The sequence below is a fragment of the Lepus europaeus genome, chromosome 6, assembly GCF_033115175.1.
Source record: "Lepus europaeus isolate LE1 chromosome 6, mLepTim1.pri, whole genome shotgun sequence".
Taxonomy (NCBI): domain Eukaryota; kingdom Metazoa; phylum Chordata; class Mammalia; order Lagomorpha; family Leporidae; genus Lepus; species Lepus europaeus.
In genome coordinates, this window is record NC_084832.1 from 114342830 (window position 1) to 114356318 (window position 13489).

General features: G+C 44.9%; 1 protein-coding gene across 2 annotated transcripts in view; it reads right to left on the reverse strand.

The window, feature by feature from the left end:
• The window catches only part of ST8SIA1 (ST8 alpha-N-acetyl-neuraminide alpha-2,8-sialyltransferase 1), a 140657-nt gene that overhangs the window by 82875 nt on the left and 44293 nt on the right, over positions 1-13489 (reverse strand). The window lies entirely within an intron of this gene.

Genomic DNA, 13489 nt, shown 5'->3' on the forward strand with positions numbered 1-13489 from the left:
GAGGTGGAGGGGCAGACAGCATAAGAAACCATCTGCATGGAGTTACTAAAATGATGAGATGAAATGATAACTATGAGAAGCACCAAGCCCAGAACTCTGAAATCACTATTAATATGTTTATTAATCAGCTATTAATACGTTTAAAGTATGAAAGCTCCAAAAATCACATTGCTCTGGTCCCACTCTGTCTTTTGTCATTTCTGTGATGCCCTCTTCCCTACGCTGGCCTTTCCTGACCACGTGTTCCCTACACCCCGCCACTGCTCCTTCATCTTCTCCCGACCATCTGGAAGAGTGAAAGTTTACACACCTTCAAGATCCCCAAGGTACCATATAAACCTAACACACAAAATATGCTTCCTTTAGGTGCCCTTTTCTTAAAGACACAGCATAATATATGTGGGCGCATCACAACTGTTTTTATTACGATGACAATAGGCAGCTTGCTCCTGCCCCCAGGTCTCTCAGCCCGCCCTTCCACTACCTCACATATTATTAATCCTTGCCACTTAATGTTTATATTCCATAGCCCAAATATTCACCTTCTAATCCTTCCTTGCCTCTACTTGAGCGTGATGCCAAAGCCAGCCCTGAAATCATACAACACCTGAAGAAGTTAAGGGCTGGGACGTAAGTTTTAATCTATTTTTTGGCCCGATAGATTCTGACTTTTGAATATTACAGAGTAATTTTGTGACTTTTCTCCCAGGGCCATACCCTTGTAATGCGATTATAATCTGAAAAAGCCATTCGAGGGGATTACTGAATTTGTATCCTCTACTAATTCCACAAGAGTCACAAAGCTTTCCAGCCGAAGGCTGAGTGTTCTCACTGGCCGTATTCTACAATCACTCCAGCTTCTACAATCTGGCCGAACTCTTCCTCCTATAAAGAGCTCCAAGGGGTTAAAAACTTACTCCCCGGTCTGGCAAGAACCGGAGCTTGGTGGGAGCTGTATCAGCTGGCTTGGTTGCTAAACATATTGGCTCTACGGTGCAACAAAGAGGGGGAAAAATGTTTTCTTCCACCCCATGAGCCAAGAGAACTCAAAAACAGGCGGGAGGCAGTCTGTTAATTTAAAAATACAAATCCCGCTCATTTGTTTTGGTGCAGAAATAGCTGAGAGTTAGAAGACTGGAGGAAAGAAAGAGTATGTTGGCTTCAACACAGGCACCGAGGGCCTGGGATGACAGGGAAGAGACTCGGCAGTCAGCTCAGCTTTTGCTTCATCACCGCACTCTGCCATTTAGCTCCAGCAGGGGAACAGGGCCGAGATGGGCCGGGCTGACCCCTCTGGCTGGGATTTTACATCCGCAGCAATTTCCCTCTTAAGGAGTCTCCCATGATTGATTTCAGGGCAAACACCTGAGACCTCACACTGATGGAGAGCCACACGAGGAGGGACACACAGCCCTGGCCACAAAAGGGGCACACCCTGTCTGACATCGCCTCAGTCTCCCCCAAAGGCTTTGGTCCGAGATAAACATTTTGAGCTTTCCCAAGCTGACCGTTCTCAATTTTCTCCTTGGTATTTCTTCCACCAAAACATAGGCTGTACAGCTATGGACACAATTGTATAGCTGGACACAATTGGCGATTTTACTCAGAAAAAACCAAGCAGCCCAACTCACTCATTCATCCTTCCAAATCCATGACATGTCTAGTGGATCCTAGGCACTGCACTGTGACCCTACAGCTCCCTACACCCCCACATTTAACACTCTCCCCAGGAGCATCCAGCTAGGGAGAGAGAGCCCTGAATCAAACACTTATACAATAAAAAAAAAATATTCAAATGGAAAAGTAAATAGGATCACATCAAGAAACTTCAGACAATGGAATATGAAATTGCAAATGAGAAGTACCTGGTACTATAGGAAAAGACCCCAAGGAAATGATACTTAAACAGGACATAAGGGGTTAAACAGGTCAAGAGCGGACAGCAATCTCCTAGGAAAGTTGCCAAGCTCTACTGATGCAGGGAGCACATTGTTTATGAGGAGCTGAGAGGCTAGCAAGGCAAAGCATCAAGAATGAGAAGGAAACTCATGTTGGAACCACAGAAAGAAACCAGCCTTGGGGTCGGTGTTGTGGCTCAGCAGGTTAAGCTGTCTGGGAGCCAGCATCCCATAGGAGCACTGGTTCAGGTCCCGGCTGCTCTACTTCCAATCCAGCTCCTGCTAATGTGCTGGAAGTTTCCTGATAAAGTACCCGGAAAAAGCAGCAAAAGATGGCCCAAGTGCTTAGGCCCCACCACCCACGTGAGAGACCCAGATGAAGTCCCAGGCTCCTGGCTGTGGCCTGGCCCAGCCCTGGTTGTTGTGGCCATTTGGGAAGTGAACCAATGAATGGATGATCTCCATCTCTCTCTCTCTCTCTCTCTCTCGCTCTCTGCCTTTCAAACGAACACAGCAAATTTTAAGAAAAGAAGACACCATTCGTCAGGAATTCATAGGCCTTAAGGAGTCACTCTTCATCCTAATATCAGTGGAAGATAATCAAAGGTTTTAAGTTTAGTTAGGGCATGGTCTGATTTGCATTTTAGAAAGCTAATTCAGGCTGCAGTGTGGAAAACACCCCAGAGAGGAAGCCAGATCCGAGGCAGGAAGCCCAGCAGGAGACTTTTAGAATTCCAGGCGGGAGCACTGCGCCTTGGAAGAGGATGGTGAAGGCCAGGGTGGGTGGGGAACACACACTAAAATGTTCTTCAGCTCTGCTGTGGTTCAAATGTGTCCACAGAAACTCCTTTTGGAACTAGTGACTCTCATAGTATGAAGTGGCTGGCTCCCAGGAGGCAATGAGGCCCTGACGACCCTGCCCTGGTGAACAGATCCCCAGGTCATCACAGGAGACTTGGACGGAGCACCAGGCTCCTGGCTCCAACCTGGCCCTGCCCTGGCTGTTGCAGCCATGTGGAGAGTGAACCAATGGATGGCAGATTTTTGTCTGCCTGTCTCTGTATGTCTGCCTTCTCAATAAAGTGAACACAAAAAAAAATTATAAAAATGACAGTAGAAAGTAACGAGGGGCAGCGGTAAGAGGGTAGGAGGCAGAAGTTGATGTCGGCTAAACGTTTGTAAAAGCTCAGATCTTGGAGACTATCCAAGCCACTGTAGGGCATTTCTGCTTTATCCTATGGGAATAACCAAGAAGGATTAACTGGTCTAAAACTGGTCCCCTACAGACAGGAAAAGCAAGTGTCCTGTAAATTCGTATGGAAAGAGCTGTGGTATAGGGCTTACAGGTCGGCAGCCCAATAGTCCCACCCTGGCAGGGAAGAGGTTAGCCCTGCCCAACCATGAGCTGCAATGAGGAATCTTCTTCCTAGACAGCTGTCAATCATTCACCTGCATCTGCAGGGCTTGGACCCTGGCTGCCAATCACGGTGACAGAGATGTTCGCCATCTACACACACTCAGCGGATAAGACGCGTCAAAGCTGAGGTACTGCCGTGTTCTAGTATGGTTTTATCACAGCGTCTGAGTCAGGCCAGTGGACAAGTTGGTGCATCCCTAAATAGACAATTAAGAAGCCCAGCACAGTTTCTGGGTCCCTTTCCTGGAGTCCAGAATGACCTAGAATTTCATTACTTTGAATAGTAAAAAAGCAACTAAGGAAGGCTGGCACTGTGGTGTAGCAGGGAAAGCCACTGCCTGCAGTACCAGCATCCCATCTGGGAGCTGGTTTGAGACCCAGAAGCTCCACTTCTGATCCAGCTCTCTGCTATGGCCTGGGAAAGCATTGGAAGATGTCCAAGTCCTTGGGCCTGGTACCTGTGTGGGAAATCACAGGAGGCTCCTGGCTCCTGGCTTCAGATCAGCCCAGCTCTGGCCATTGCAGCCACTTGGGGAGTGAACCAGCGGATGGAAGATCTCCGCCTCTTCCCCTCTCTAACTCTGCCTTTCAAATAGGTAACCATAAATAAATCTTTGGAGGAAAAAAAGCAACAAAGCTTCTGCAAGCTGCTACTTGTTCTTATCCGTGAGCCTTCTCCAGGAGCACCGCCCCAGCAGGCCCAGGAGTATGCTGTGGGGCCACCTGCTCGCTGGCATGGCAGGTGGTGAGGAGTCACACAAACAGACATTTACTCTGTTAAGACAAAGTTGGCCACAGGGTGGAGGATGTTGTAGGGAGCCAAGTTCTTAATAGTGAAACTCTTCTAGAAGCGCTCGACTTAGTTCAGGTAACCGATGATAAACCTTGGACTTCCACAGAGAGGTAGAAAAAGGGTGGATGAATTCAATACGTATTTAGGAAATAAAATTAGATTTGGAGAGTGAGATTCAAACCTAAGACCCAGGGGTCCAGCTCAAGCAGCTGAGATGAAGACACTGGCGTTACCTGGGACAGAGAAGATGAAGTAGGGAGCAGGTGCAAAGCTTACATCTGAGAGTCTGTGAAATACAGAAACTATTGTCACTGAGGACAGCACCCAATGGGAGCAGGGACTTGATCTGCTTTTCCTCACCATTATTTCCTGGGAACTGGTACAGTCCCTAGCACACAGCAGCAGCTGCTCTACAAACACCTGATGAGTAAGAAGTGACTGGAGGGGCCGGCGTTGGGTGGCACAGTGGGTTAACGCCCTGGCTTGAAGCCCAGGTATCCCATAGGGGAGCCGGTTCTAGTCCCAGCTGCTCCTCTTCCGATCCAGCTCTCTACTACGGTCTAGGAAAGCAGTAGAAGATGGCCCAAGTCTTTGGGCCCCTGCACCCATGTGGGAGACCCGGAAGAAGCTCCTGGCTCCTGGCTTCGGATCAGCACAGCTCCAGCCATTGTGGCTAATTGGGGAGTGAACCATTGGATGGAAGACCTCTCTCTCTCAGTCTCTCCTCTCTCTGTGTAACTCTGACTTTCAAGTGAATAAATAAATCTTTAAAAAAAAAAAAAGTAACGGAACACAGCTGTATATTGGACCACCAGTGGTGCTGATAGCAAAACACACTAATCCAGATGACAAGCCCAACACACATGAAAAAGCATTTAGGATGCATCAAATCCTTAGCTTAAATTTAGTTTCAACTCTGTTTTTGTTTTGTAGGTTCGCAATTTATGCTACATTTTGTGGCTCATACAGAAGTGCTGTATTTTTCCCAGAGTCTACAAATATCACTGCCCTTTGAGTTGAAAAGAATCCCCCAATAATGCCATGTTAGGGATCTGGACACGGAAATGCCAGTGTTCACTGACACTGGTGCAGTCCAAGTCTATGGTAGGAACTTTATAAATTATGGCTCCGGAGTTAATAATACCCTGTGAATGTGCTACCCTCTGAGGAGTGGATTGGGTTCAACACATCCACAAAAGCAGAGCAGACCAAACCCAAGAAATAGAAAATTGTATTCAAAATAAACAATGATGCATGTTGTATAAGGAGCTGTCGGCCAGTGCTTTATTAATAGCAAAACACCCCAGGTGAAAAATTATCAAATTTCTCATGGCACCTACTTCTATTTAATAAGCAAAGAATTAAAAGTCTGAATAAATCAAAGTCTCAGTACATGGAAAAAAACTTAATGAGAAAAATCCTGAAAACCATAATTTTCAGAGTATAAAATGTCTTATATTCAAGAAGCACTTACATGGGGTGGGCTTTGTAGTGCAGCAAATGAAGTCACCCTGTGCAATGCCTACGTCTCATATCAGAGTACTGATCTGAGATCCACTTACTTCGGACTTCCAATCCAGCTCCAGGCTGATGCTCCTAGAAGGCCAACAGATAATGGCCCAACCTCTTGGTTAGCTGCCACCCATGTGAGAGATTCAGATTTCCTGGCTCCTGGCTCCAGCCTGGCCAGCCCTGGCTGTTGCAGGCATTAAGGACTGAACCAGCAGATAGAAGATATTTCTCTCTCTCCCCCTATCAATCAATCAATCTTTTTTTTAAAGCATTTATATTTCCTTGACAGCATGCAGAACTTGACCTGTAGCCCATCCGTCCTAAATTTTCTCACCACACTTATCCACTCACCTATTTTTCTGCCAAGCTTCTAATCTAATTTCTAAATTAGCAATTTGCCCAAATTTTCTTGTTCACTTAGTTTTTCTTCCCTCTGTGCTGTTAGCCTGTACAAAGTAGATAGAGGACAGGAGAAGAAATTTGTGTTTTCACTTGAAAAGTGTTAGTGCTCTATCTGGCCTAATTCTGTACCTCCACATCTATCCCAAATCCACATCTGGGGCCACTGCAGACTCAGACTGACCCTAGGAGATGCGGGTCAACCTTGGCATTTAGGAGAACAATTAGGGGTAGTCAAAGTCATAAGACTCACCAAGATACATAAGAGCACTTCTAAAAGTTCAGGGAAAACAGAATGAAAAAGCAAGTTTATTGTGGTGCAATAACATTTAGAAATCCATGCATAGCTTTTTCACAACATGCAACTTCTAGAAACTTTCTGAGGCCCTCGTGCGCTTGTACTGTGATCCACACATGCAGGTACAATCTAGTGGCCTGGCTTATGTCTTATGTACAGAACACTGCCCCCAGGTCCCTTCCAAGTCACATCAAGTTCTGGCAACTGTGCTTTAGCCCTGCTTTCAATAGCAGTCCCTAATTTTGACCCCAGTACTAATGACCCCATCACCCTGTTCACCAAGACCCTACCTTGATAAACCATCAGCCTCCAAGTCTCTGGACAGCAGGGACTCTGCCATCCTCTGGCCAGTATCTCTGGAAGCTGCCAGAGGCCAAAGCTTCCAGCTTGGAGCCTAGGAACCTGAAGTCAGCCGCTATCTCGTCTGGCTCTCTGGGCACAGCTCCATGCATTCCCATTCTTCCTGAGTTCTGCTCTCTCTGGGCATATTGCTACACTCTCGTCGTAGCTTCTGGTTATTACCCACAATTGCCTACGTTGAGACTATAAACACACTTTTCTGTACTTCCTTTTACCACCCACAACTACATACACTCCCTATTCTCACTCCCACTCCCTCCCGACTCCTGCTGGCAGAGTCTTGCTTTAGGATCTGTCTCAGATCCACCCAGTTCAGAACCCTGAAGACACCATCACTCACAGTCAGTCCACGAGAGATGGGAAGAACATTGCACTGTCTCACATGTGATCAAAGGATTACAGGACAGTTAGAGGGGGAAGACAGTGAACTGACTTCAACACAACAAAATAAAATTAAGAAAGCATTCTCTGTCTTCATTTCTACATCCTGATTCCTTGATCAGGCTGAGCAGAGAAAATTCGGTGTTAATCTGATAACTCTGGGTAAGTTAATCAGATCCATCTTCAGGTACTGGAAAGACTCCCACCAAAGTTAAGAAGTACAAATCAGTTCATGAACAGAAGAAATGACACAGGTGTCCTGGTATTCCAAACAGATGCTCAAAACTAAATCGAAATCAGAAGGAAAATGCTTTTCTACAGCTGGACCTTTACCAGTAGGAAGAGCCAAGATGAAAAAGCTAATCAAAAGAGAAACGGGTAAACGTATACCAACTTTTATTGCAATCAAACACCCTGTCCTACCACCCAACCTAAGAAAATGTTCCCAACATGTGGAACAGTGACACCTCCTGGAATAGTTATCAATCCTGTCGGTCTACTGGATGGGATTTGACTCAGTGGTAATTGGTGTCATGCACTCTTTCTGAGTGTTTCCGGGATTCTGGAAGCCTGAGCCATAGCCAAACTTTGCACTAAACTTTCAAGTCAAGTACTTTAGGAAGGCTTGTTCACGACAAGTTAGACCATACCTTCCATTTGTTTTGTATTCCGTTCTCAACCCGCCACCACCTTTAAGACTTTATAATTTTTAATTATTTTTAAATTTGAAAAACAGGACAGGTTATAGTGGATTTCAGCCCCACTGTAGCACTGTGTCTAGTCACTGCAATTTCTTTCCCCGGGAAGACAGCAGTGTCTGGAGGCTGGGTGCAGATCCACTCTTCTCACCTCCTCAGTCACAGAGCCATGGGAAGAAGAGTGGATATCGACCCATTATTTAGATAAAAGATCTTAAAGGAAATTAATAATTTACTTCCTGTGGTAGCTTTAGTTCATCAGAACCATTATCTAAATACAGTGACACACATGTACAATCGGCAGACTGTGTGGCACTCTCTCCCGCTTTGTATTTCTCTAAATCCCAGGCTCTGCAGGTTTATTTCTGCTCTCTCCCCAGGAAAATTGACTGCAATGCCCCCTCTTTCTTTTTTTTAAAGGTGTTGGTTTTCCCCATTTCCTCAAAAATGCCAAGAAAATGCTTAAGTCAATAAATGCTTCAACAGCAAACAGCAGAAATAACATCATATGTTTATACAGTGCCTTCATTACAAAGCACTTTTACAACCATAATTTCATTTTACCTTTGTTTTTCAGAACAATGCTGAAATATGAAACCATATATTATTCATACTACTTATCAAATTATAAGATTCAGGCTGAGAGTGGTTATAGGACTTGTCTGGGATCATTAATGGCATCACAAAGAGGCCAAGCCCAGAAGCCAGGTCTTACGGCTCAATTCGCTTCCTGGGTCCCCACTGTTGGCATGGAGCCTGGAATGGCAGGCTAAATTATCTGAGTTACCCAAAGGTGGTGGAACCAAGTCCTGGACTCCAATAATTAGGAAGCAATGCACAAAGAATAATTTTGCTTCCCTCTGAGAATCTGGTTTCTCCTCTACGGAAAAAAAAAAAAAAAGTCACAATAATGTCCCTTGCCTTATGAGCTCAGTATCAAAGGGAAATGACACGATTACATAGGATGCTATAGCCTGCATACCCATACCCACATTCTATTTTATCTCCCAGATGCATGCAAAACAAATTTCCCTGTTTCTTCTGAGAGTATTTTTATAAGGACAATGAAAAATCTCAAATGGTTTTAAGATGATTGAGTGATAATAATGATTAACAATCCTCAAATCCTCATGTCTTTTAAGGAAATAAATAATAAAATCTTTATGATCACACGAGCTGGGTTTCCCATCTCAGCCCCTCCATCTGTCAACTCTGATATCTTGAACAAATGCCTTAATCCTTTTCAGTTTTAGTCTCATTCAAGAAACAGTGATAATGAGAATCACACAGAGTTGCTGTAAGCACAGAACAAGATCGCAGGTTAAGAAACTGAGCCAGTTGGGGTTCAAGCAAACGCAATGCACTTGGCTAGGATGGAAACACTGACCTTCCCAGCTTCTCTTGCAGCTAGCTATGCCCATGCAACTCCATCCTGACCAATAACACCTAAGAAGAATCAGTCTGGATTTCCTCTTCTTCCTTCTTCTAGCTTGGATCCAGGAGCACAACTGGACAGCTCCTGGGCCATCAACTAAGGGTAAATAAGCAGAAAGACAGCAGCCAGGGGCTTAAGGGACTGTGTAGCCATCTTCTAGCCCTGAAATTACCCACTCCCTAATTCCTTATCACCAGAGATTCAAAAAGGTCACACATTCGAAAAGGTTAAGCACATTGTCCAGCCCCTGTCCCAAAGCAACCACTGCAACACTAACAAGATAACCTAACCCAAGCCTGGGACAGATCCATGCTCACCGACATTAGTCCCCTTCATTTCCTTCCAGTCAAAAAACTATCTGGGGGAAATAATGACAATAACGTTGATTAGTAAAAAATCAATCTACAGCCAAGTGCTATAGATTACATAGTATGATCCATATTTCAATGGGGGATAAAAAAGAACATGATTGTGAAATTCAGAAGTGTTCAGGAGCTTTGACCAAACATGATTTAAAGATTATGAAGGGGGAAAATGCATTTTCATTCTAAGAAGGGCATTTTTGACCAGCAACTTTAACATGTCCTGCTGAGTTTCCCACAGGTCACGGACACAATGGGTCCCAGCCCAGGGGAATACAGCAGGGAGCCTAGGGCCAAACAGGTGAAAGTAAGTATGCATTTGCATCCCTCATGGGCTTCTTGACACACGGCCTTGGGTGGGCATCCGGGGGAAGCAGGACTGGCCTGCTTTGTGATTTATATCACATGACTTCAGCACTACGCATGCGTATGGTGAGCGACCAGTTTTATTACACCAAAAGGAAATATTTTTGAGATTATATCAGCGCAGCTGTGGTTTCTTCGAGTCTTACAACTCCCTTGCTCATTTCTAGGGAAATTTATGCTCTTCCTGAGCAATGTGTTTTGGACAAACTAGACTTCGTTCAATAATTCCTGCAACACTGGACCACGTCAGCTTGAAAAGGATAGTCCTGGGCTAATCAGAGAAGAGCTACCCTCCATCCAGGGAACATGGCATTCTCAATGTGAATAATCACACCGTCACACTCTTCTCCAGCGACACAGGCACACATGTCAACACCGCGTGTTCTGAAAAAGGTCTGGCGGTGATGAAAGTTGGCCCTTCACACCTAATAACATCCAGCAAACATTTCACCAGAACACGCTGACAGAGCCCTTGGGAAACAGCTACGTCAAAATATCCTGCTGGGGCAGGTGATGGCTCAAGCACTTAAGTTCTTGCCACCCACGTGGGAGACCAAATTGAGTTCCAGTTCCTGGGTTTGGCTCCAGTCCAGCCCCAGCCATTGAGGGCATTTTGGGGAGTGAATCAGTGGATAAGATCTCTATCTGTCCATACCTGTCCCTCAAATAAATAAATGATTTTTAAAAATTATTAGAATGTCCTGCTACATTTTTTTTTTAAAAAAAATCTATTTTATTTATTTGAAAGGCAGAGTTACAGAGAGAAGAGACAGAGAGAGAGAAAAATCTTCCATCCGCTGGTTCACTCCCCAAAGGCAGCAATGACCAGGGCTGGTCCAGGCCGAAGCCTGGAGCTTCCTCTGGGTCTCCCATGTGGATGCAGGGGCTCAAGCACCTAGGCCATCCTCCGCTGCCTTCCCAGGCACATTAGCAGGGAGCTGGATCAGAAGTGGAACAGCCGGGACTCGAACTGGCACCCACATGGAATGCCAGTGCTGCAGGCCAGGGCCTTACCCACTGTGCCACAGCGCTGGCCCCTGCTACATTTCCTATACTTTAAACAAGGGTACTGCAGTTCTGCAGTCCAAGTGGGACATGGCAGGGAAGGCTGTGGCAAGCATGAGCAGCTAGAAGCAATGCCTGTATTAAGTGGGAAGCACTTCACTGGACACAGAAATGAAAAATCCCCTGCTCCTTTGGAACCTCACAAAACAGTACTGTAACAAGCAGACATGGACTTTGGAAAACTGGAAAATGGACACATGTGGTTATACAGGTAACCGTTATACGTGGCAGAATTTAATAAATTTGAAAAAGCTATAAAGAAGTTCAGGGAGGTCGGCAGCCAAAGCGCCCCACTTCTTTATTGCATCTTGACAACGATCAAAAAACAGTGGACAAAAGGAGACAAAGGAATACCAACCATGACAGCTGACATATTGAGCATTTGGGGGAATGTGTAATGGCACAGGTGTACTGCCCATGTTAGCAACTAAAGAACTTGATCATTTTTGTTGGAACTTAGTTAAAGGAGGGATGCTCTGCTCACGATGATAGCATCACACCTAGCCCAGTCACCAGCACTTGTAAGTCACCCGCATGCACTGTTTCCTCCCACAGCAGACACAAAAGAATCACAAAGCTACCCGACAACTGAGACTGCCAGTAGCAAACTAGAAGTATCTCACTAAGAATGAACCACAGGAAGGCAGGCATCTGGCACAGGGGTGAAGACGCTACATGCAATGCCTACATCCCATGGTGGAGTACCTATGCTCAAGTTCTGCTTCTGCTTCTAGTTCCTGCTTCCTCCTCATATGCACCCTGGGAGGTAGCAGGTGATAAGGCCAAGTACTCGGGTCCCTGCCACCCACATGGGAGACCTGAATTGAGTTCTGGGCTTCTGGCTTTGGCCTGGCCCAGTTTCAGATCTTAAAGGTGTTTGGAAAAGTGAACCAGTCAATGAGAGGTCTACCTGCATCCACCTGTGTTCTGTCTTTCAAAAAGAAAAAAAAAAAGGAACACTAATGGAGTTAGGGCTGAAGGAAGTACATCATCCTTTTTATGATGCAAACTTTTTTTCTGGAATTTCTATATATATTGTCCATTCAGAATCTCAGCAGAAAAATACACAAATAACTTAAAATATTCTACCCATTGAAATGGTTCAGCCTTTCATAATGACTGTGCACACAACAATGTAATGACTCCTGTGTCCTATGGGAAAAAGGATTGCTCCTTCATTATTCAGGAATGGTTGCTTGGGCTTGCCACTGGCAAAAAGAGGCACAGAATTCATTTGCAAACATTAAAAGGGGAATGCTTCCTACCATCCCACTGCTGCAAAGGACAGATAAGATAGGAGGCTCGTTTATATTTATTTAATCAACGCTTTTAATCTATTTTCCAACACAGAGATAGAAGTCAGTTGATAGGACTAAAAGCTCCCACCTATAAAAAAAGCCTCTTTCGAATTTCATTTTTTTTTTCTGTTGGCCGAGCTATTGAAGACTGTTTCCTTATCTCACATCACTGCATAGCAAGTTGCTATCGGTTTTTATGCACAGAAAATCCTGTGGATTGGCTTACCCAGCTGCCTACTGGAGCTTAATAGTTACGCCTCTCCTGTATGCATTTGCAACCAGTGTTTGAGACGAAGACTCATCTTTGCCCATCAATCGCACTGGAAGGAGATTTGGATGAGAACTGCACCAAGGTGATTGTGACCATGACAACGGCAATGGCAGTTGAGGGCTCCCTTATCCTTAGAGCACAGTTATGGCAGTAAGTTCTTGACCTCAGTAATTCCAGGAGTCAACCTCTGCCTCCCAAATTTCCATTCTTCCAACAACTTATGAAAAGTGCCCAATTCCCGAGATGGAATACTTTTCTTCCAAACATACCTCAGGGAGACTTATTACCTTGCCTAAATCCTGAAGAACACAATTAGATTCTTCACTGCTCGGTCTTCAAGATACAACATAGGAAGCTGTGTCACATGAACACCAAACATCTAGAGAATCACCTATAGTTTACAAGGCCCACGGACCCGCATTATCTAACCCAGCCTTTACAGCAGTTCTGTGTGCTCCACAGGACAGGGGCTGCTCCACCCACTATGCAGGGGACAGCCCTGTGCCTCTAAAGAGTGAAGCGACTTATCCAAGGCAATTTAGTAGTAAGAGATGGGGAAAAAATTCAACTCCATTTATGACTTTTAGTCATTTCCTTTGACACTAAGAAGCCTCCTAAGTACAAATGAAGAGGAGAGAGAAGAACATACAGATGATGGCAATGAATTAGACCCCCTATTTCCTATTATTTTAAATACTCCTACTATACTCAAAATATTATGTTAAACTCTAACATCTCAAATGAGCTAGTAAATCTGGTCTGTTCCATAGAGGGCCATGTTGAATACAGAAGACACTGTGCCTCAACTCTATAGAATCCCCCTTTTAAAGACTTGTTTGCCACTAACAAAGATACATAAGAGGTCAAGTTGTACTTTCCAAGTCTGACCGTGAACGATACCATGATATTGGACCCTTTCTGTCTAAGCTGACCAAA